Source organism: Vigna angularis, chromosome 5 (genome assembly GCF_016808095.1).
Source record: "Vigna angularis cultivar LongXiaoDou No.4 chromosome 5, ASM1680809v1, whole genome shotgun sequence".
NCBI lineage: Eukaryota > Viridiplantae > Streptophyta > Magnoliopsida > Fabales > Fabaceae > Vigna > Vigna angularis.
The window spans coordinates 2,070,164-2,077,277 of record NC_068974.1 but is presented as its reverse complement, the minus strand read 5'-3'; the positions used below and the strand labels follow the sequence as shown (position 1 = coordinate 2,077,277).

At 25.9% G+C, this 7,114-nt stretch overlaps 1 long non-coding RNA gene across 1 annotated transcript; it reads left to right on the top strand.

Annotated features, from left to right (window-relative positions):
• The first annotated feature begins 5,241 nt into the window (after window positions 1-5,241).
• On the top strand, window positions 5,242-6,237 carry LOC108340139 (uncharacterized). Its single transcript, XR_001833165.2, has 2 exons — window positions 5,242-5,382; window positions 5,699-6,237. It is a non-coding gene; the product is annotated as an uncharacterized LOC108340139 (long non-coding RNA).
• Window positions 6,238-7,114: the final 877 nt, after the last annotated feature.

The window sequence follows — 7,114 nt, the reverse complement described above, 5'->3', positions numbered from 1 at the left end:
TTTACCATTTACTTGCTCATTTCAACCAATTGATCAGTCAGATTGGTAGCCCTCGACACTAGGATTTCCTAGACACTTCTTGATTGTTGAACAGATGATTGAGAAGTAAGAAATTATAGAGAGAAGTGAGAGAAAACAAAGAGAACAGTGTTTTAGAAAGATAAAATTATTTCGATAATGAGACGAACTTTATAAAATTTTATTTATATTATAAGATTATTTTAAAATAAAATACTCAATCTCATTATTTTAATGTACCTATCTACTATAATACTTTATTTTCTAGGTTCTTACACCATTTAGTATGAAACATTTATTTGAATAAATTGATACTTTTTATTAAGTAAAATTTTATTTAATTTATACTAATTATATAACGTTATATATTATGATGCATATTCTATTATATCATATCTATTTTCACGTTTTAAGAAATTGAGTTCCTGTTATTATTTAAAATATCCTTGTTTTAGTTTTCATGTGAAAATTTTAATACTCTTTTAATTTAAACTTAAGTCATTTTAAATTTTTTATATAAATTTAAATCTTTTAAGTTGTTATAATTTTCAAAATTATTATAGTTGTGATATAGTGCATACGTAAGATAATATTAGATTCTAAATTTGATTAGATATTACATATAACATTTTAAATATAGTGTAAATACTACAATAGAATCATCACAAAAACAATAAAACTAGAACAGTCAACAAACGAGTAATATAAAGTTAATACAGTCATCATAATAATCATAAAATAAATTTTGTATACACTAAATATACTTTTAAACTTCAACAATGAATCCCTTACTTGTTTCATACGATATTTCCTTCAAACTAACACTTCTAATAAGTTCAAAATGACCACATAACAGCACTGAACCAGTTACTTCATCGCTCCAAGATAGACCTCTAAAATTCACCCATTTAAACCCTTATTTTGACCTTAAAACTTAAGCAAAAAGAACTCTTCTTTAATCCGACTACTTTGAATTCATTTTCAAACACCAGAACAACTTCATCACATATATAGAAAATATAGTTTTAAACATCACAAATACATCATTCCAACATACCAACAACATATGATCGAATCTTCAATTACATATAATTATCATACACCCAAACATAACAATTTCTCAAAATTAATTATTATACATAGAGATACAAATTCTTATAATATAATCACAAACTAAAATAAAGGTTCTAGCTTTTCCTACCTTAGAAAACTCTTATAACTCTAAAAACTTTCAATTGTTGCTTCCACCCCAAGGAACTCTAAGAAAAAACTACAAATCACTGATTGGTGAGTGAAGACAAATCTTAGAACCTCAATTGGACCAAAAATCAAGGAAGAGAAGTTCTTAACACATGCAAAACAAAATTTCTTAACAAAATCATGAACCGAAAATAGCAAGAAAAAATAGTAAAAACTCACTTACTCTAAACAAAAAACATATCAAGTAGATAGGTAAAGCTAGTCACAAGGAATCTTAAAAAGATGGTAGAGAGGTTGAGAGTTTTAGAAATTCTATTTATATTATCGACTTATTCTAAAATAAAATATTTGGTCTCATTATTTTAATATACCTATTTACTCTAATATTATATTTTCTAAGTTTTTACATTATAAAAATTATTATAATTTATAAAATAAATTTAACGTGGTTATATAAAAGTTATAAAAAGGATTGAAAGATAAAAATAAAAGATATATCTTTTTCGAAGAGATACTTTTCATCGAAGAATGTAAATTTAGATAGTAATGAGATGAACAAAATTGAACATGCAATTAAAATAACAATAATATTTACCGCTTTAATTTTTAATTGTCTTTACACTCAAATATTTCGTATTATCTTTTGTCAAACCATTTAAATCTAGCTTTACTTATTAAGCTGATTATACTGTCTCCATCAAAATATATATATATATATATATATATATTATAATATAGTATGAAAATTTATTTGACTAAATTGATAATTTTTTCATTAAGTAAAATTTTATTTAATTTATACCAATTTTACCAAGTTGTTCATATATTATGATCCATATTCTAGAATATTATAATTTTATGTCTATTTTCATGTTTTAAGAAATTAAATTACTGGTTTTGTTTAATAAAAATAATTAAATAATAATAAAGTTTTACACCACACGTATAATTGAATAGACAGTGGGCCTCCTATTTCTCTATATAAGCTTACCTAAAACCCTAGAAACTCATACCGCTCCTTCTCATCTTTCCTTTCTTTCTCGCCGTTTCCTTTTCATCCTTTCTTTCATATTTTTCCTTTTGTCTTCCTTTTCTTTTCTACATATCCATATTCTTGTTTCTGCTTTCTGATACAGTAAGTTTTCCACATAGTAGATCTTCATATTTTTTAATTTATAAATACATCAAACCGTAATTTAAACTGTTAGGATCTGGTTTTTGTATTTTTATATTTTGAAAAACCACTCAAAATTTTCTTCTTTTTCATGTATGTTTATTTCTAACTATTTCTTTCAATATATATATTTAGTTACATTAACAAATCACTTCATTTATTCATCTCATAAAAGAAAGAAAGTAAAATAGTTTATCTATCTCAGAAATTTAATACTTAAAAGTTTTTAGACATTATGTTAGTTTATTCAACCAGAGAACTGTGGCAGAAAGATCTTATTCACAAATTATATTTCTTATTATTGGATCTTCTAAACCATGTGATTCTGCAAAGGGGTAAAGAGATCCAACAAATGCATACAAATCATATTTACAAATATATCATTTTGAAACTCACTTTAAATTATATGATATTTATTGTTATCCCATCCTTTAAATCTTGCTATTTTGCAGACAGATAAAATGAATGGAACATCGTTGTGGAGGAAAGGATGCTTATATTAGGTACTATTAACATTTTGTTTACCAAAATTATTTTTTAATATTTTTCCTTGTTATTCAAATCTATTAACTATGTTTACATGCATTGTTGAGATTTGATAGTTATTTTAGTTTATTTAATAGTTTTTTTATAGTAATGTATTTGGTGTATTGTTAGAAATATTCTGATTTATTATCACATGTATTGGTTAGATTTTATTATTAATCAAATTTAAGGATTGATAATTAATTGAATCAAAACATGTAACTAATGGATTGTCTTTATAGAATTTGAAATCCTATTGTGAAATGATGAAAATCTATTCTAACTAATATAAAAGTTAAAGTTTCATCATTTCATAATATATTTTATAAAACTATGAGTACAAGGCATTAGTCACATGTTTTATATAATTAAATTTTAATATATCTGATTAATATATGAGATTTTATAAATTAAAATATTTCAACAGATACCATAAATGAATGAAATATCAAGAAAAAAAGTATTAAAATGATTAACAACATTATCAATCTTCACTATTGTATATAAAAGTTTATACTATATCTAAAATCAAAGAATTATACTGCTAATGAAGTGAATATTCGATCTTTCACAGTAAAGACAATACATAGTGTAGAAAAACTCATCATGTTAGCATCCAAGTTTAATGTATCAGTAATCTAAGCAAGAAAATATATTAAAGCATGGATTTTGTAAGAAATATTAAACAAATGTCATTAGACAAATATCACTTAAAAAGAGATAAGTGTATTTGTCATAATAATATTAATAAATTATTCAATGAATTAAAACTTGACACTTGTAAAATAAACACTTCATTATCAGTAACTTGGATGCTAATTTAATAAGGTAATGAGATTTTGTATAATATGTAATGTCTTTGCTGTGAAAGTTCAAATGTATATTTCATTAGCAGCATAATATCATATAAGAAAATTCCACATGCATTTGATGTATATCAAATTTGGGATTATCTTTATTCATATGAAAAAAGAAAATAAAATAGCTAATTTCATGTACTTATAAATTGTACATGTTATTGTGCAATATTGTGGAGGAGATAGCAACTTAGTTGAATTATCATCATATGATTCACCAAAGGTATTTTTTAACATTTCTTACTATATATGAGAAACCCACTTTGTTTAATATTGTGAATTGATTAAGTTTTTCTGTGTAGTTAGTACATTAAGTTACATGTGTTAATTAATTTGAGAGTGTAATCTGTTCTTATTTTATGTTTTGTTGTTCTTGCAACCTATTCTTTACGGCTACTTGTATTAATGAAATTTGATAACCATTTTAATCAATTTAATACTTTTTTATATTAATATTATGGATTTTCGTAGATATATCATCATTGACAGTTACATGTATTATTAAATATATTGGTTAGAACTCCTTATTAATTGAATTTATTCAATAATTAATTGGATCCTCTAGCTGACTAATAAATTGTATTTGTAATTTTGAAAATCCTATATGAAAGGATGAAAATCTATTATTACTAATGTAATGCTTAAAAGTTCATCCTTTTATAGTATATTTTAAAAAATTAGAAGCAAAACCCATTAGTCAGATGTTTGGATTCAAATTTTTGTAAAAAACATAAGATAGTACATGAATAAACATAATAGAAGTAGGCATGAATAGAATAGGTTTCCAGAATAACAAAACTTGAAATAATGATACATTACACTCTCAAATGGATTAATGTATGAATGTCGTTTACAATGCAATTAACAAGGTGAGTTAGAATGTAAACTATGACAGCAATTTGATTGAAACATGATCTAAGAGCACACTCTCCTTCAAGATTGGATCTGAAAACTGATGCAACATGGTGCCTTCAGCTTCAACAATTATGTGGTTTAGGTGTTCATTCAAAGAACTCAGTGGCTACAATGTATTTATATGTATCTAACAATTTCAATGTATTCGGTTCTTATTTTTAATGGAGAAAAGTATATATAATATTTGTTTGCAACATGACATGTAATAGTTTATATTTGATTAAATTATAAATAACAATTAATTAAAGTAGTTACTTTTTTAAAAAGAAAATTGAGATGTAGAAAGGTTTTGCACTGTACTTAACATATGTTTTATTGACAAAATTGGCACGCAACAGTGAGTGAATACAAATGGCAGCCATGCAATGTTGAGATTCAAATTCACTACTGTGCGTTGTAGACTTCTAACGTTTTATACATAAAAGCCAAAATGGACAATGAAATACAACAGCTGTAAATAACTTTAATTTTAAGGAAATTATTTTAAAATCTATACACTGTTATTTCTTGGTTTAATGCAATTATTTCTCTAAGGTTTTCGAAAGTGTTCTGTGTGGTTACTTGGTGCACTATAAATACATCGACCATCGACCTAACACAATCAAAACACTTAGAATTTTCATCCTTATTCATATTTTCTTTCAACCAAACATATCTTCCAGATAAACTCTTTGTTGAAGTTCAGTCTCAGAGGTTTGTCCTTCGATCTTAGACGTGTGAATTTATTTACGATGCCTTTTGTTTATGCTTCTCTCGCTTTTGTGAATATTTCTTCCTTTCATTTTCAAAAACTCTTGTTGGGATTCTCTTCCCTACATTGATACATTTCTATGTAAGAGATTAAACTTCAATTATTGAAAGGATTCTCTTCCTTTCAATTATTTTAATGCAATTTTATTACTAGATCTTTCTTTCTCCTTTTTTTCTTCCAAAAAAGCTTTCTTTGTTTTGGGTGCAGACTTCTTTGTATTACAGATTGAATCATTTACTTCACATGTTTCATTTTCAGACAATGAGTTTTTCATCCATAATGGCATTGGTGCATTACAACGGTCACATCTTCAAAGATCAACAAATGTCCTCAATATATGTCAGTAAAATTAGTAGCTATGTTGAACTGAATAATTACATGACATTATCATTTCTTAAACAAACCATTTTAAATTTATTCATAGCTTCTTATGGCAAATCATACACGCTTGATTTGTGTTACCGTTATCCAGTCACAATGGATGACTTCAACATTTCTTACCGTTCCATGATAATTGAATATGACTATGATGTACCAACTGTGATTAGTTATGCAAAAAGATACGAAGCTCATGTGCAGTTTGAAATCATGGCGTTTATTCGAGAATATAACCACACACCAACCAATATGATTTGGGAGCTCATGGAAAAACAACTAGACGATTCCTTGAATATAGAGTGATACTGTCAATCTCATGTGTTTTTTTCTTTCTTTTAATTTCTAATGTATTTTTTTGTTCTGTTTCAAGATATGTTTATCATGTTCCAAAGTTAATAATATTACTAATCTATTGTTTATCGTGATAGAGTTAAACAAACACAATTTTCATTATCATTAATACATTGAAACATACAAACATAAAACGAAAGCAACCTTAATCAGATATTCAGCAGCTCGCAGTAGCATAATGACAGATCTAATGCATGGAGACAGCAAAACCGTTAATTGGCATTTCTCATCAGTTCAACTTTAATCGAAATATCAGATGTAGTGACAAAATTCCAATGCTGAGTGCTTTATTGGAAAGGACAAAAAATTTTGATAGAAAGTTTGGCCAGTCTTTGTCTCTGACAGATGCTTTCTTTGTTGGTTTTTTATTTTCAGAAAATTTCTCTGTAAAAACTTGCTCGAACCAGTCACAATTTACCTAATTCAGCATCTCAATGCTACATTAATGTATTCATGTTAGCTTTTTAACATTTTAAACCACTTTCGTGTTAAAATAAAACTTTGGTGAGGAAAGTAAATGCATGTTTGAATAAGTTGTATCGGTAAATTAATTGGATATCAATATGGCACACATTTTAATGAATTCTGATAAAAGAAATTTTGAATGCATTTAACTAAGTTACACGAATCTATGGTTGAATCTGACAAAGCAATTTGACATCTATGAATACCAATCAAATTAACAAGTATTTCATTTTCATGTGTGCATCCACAAAGATTGAGTAACTTTTGAGTTAATGAAAGTTTTCCTTTTCTTTTTTCAACAAGCCATTACTGTTCTCTGTTTTAGATAATAACATTTCGAAGTTAATGTTTACTCTGATCAAAATCTCATTTAGTATGATCTATTTAACTAAGTATAAACCTAATTATAAAAGAGATTAGTGGAAAACATATTTTCCTTCACCTCATACTATTCTACGTATTTAAAGAAAAACAATTGAG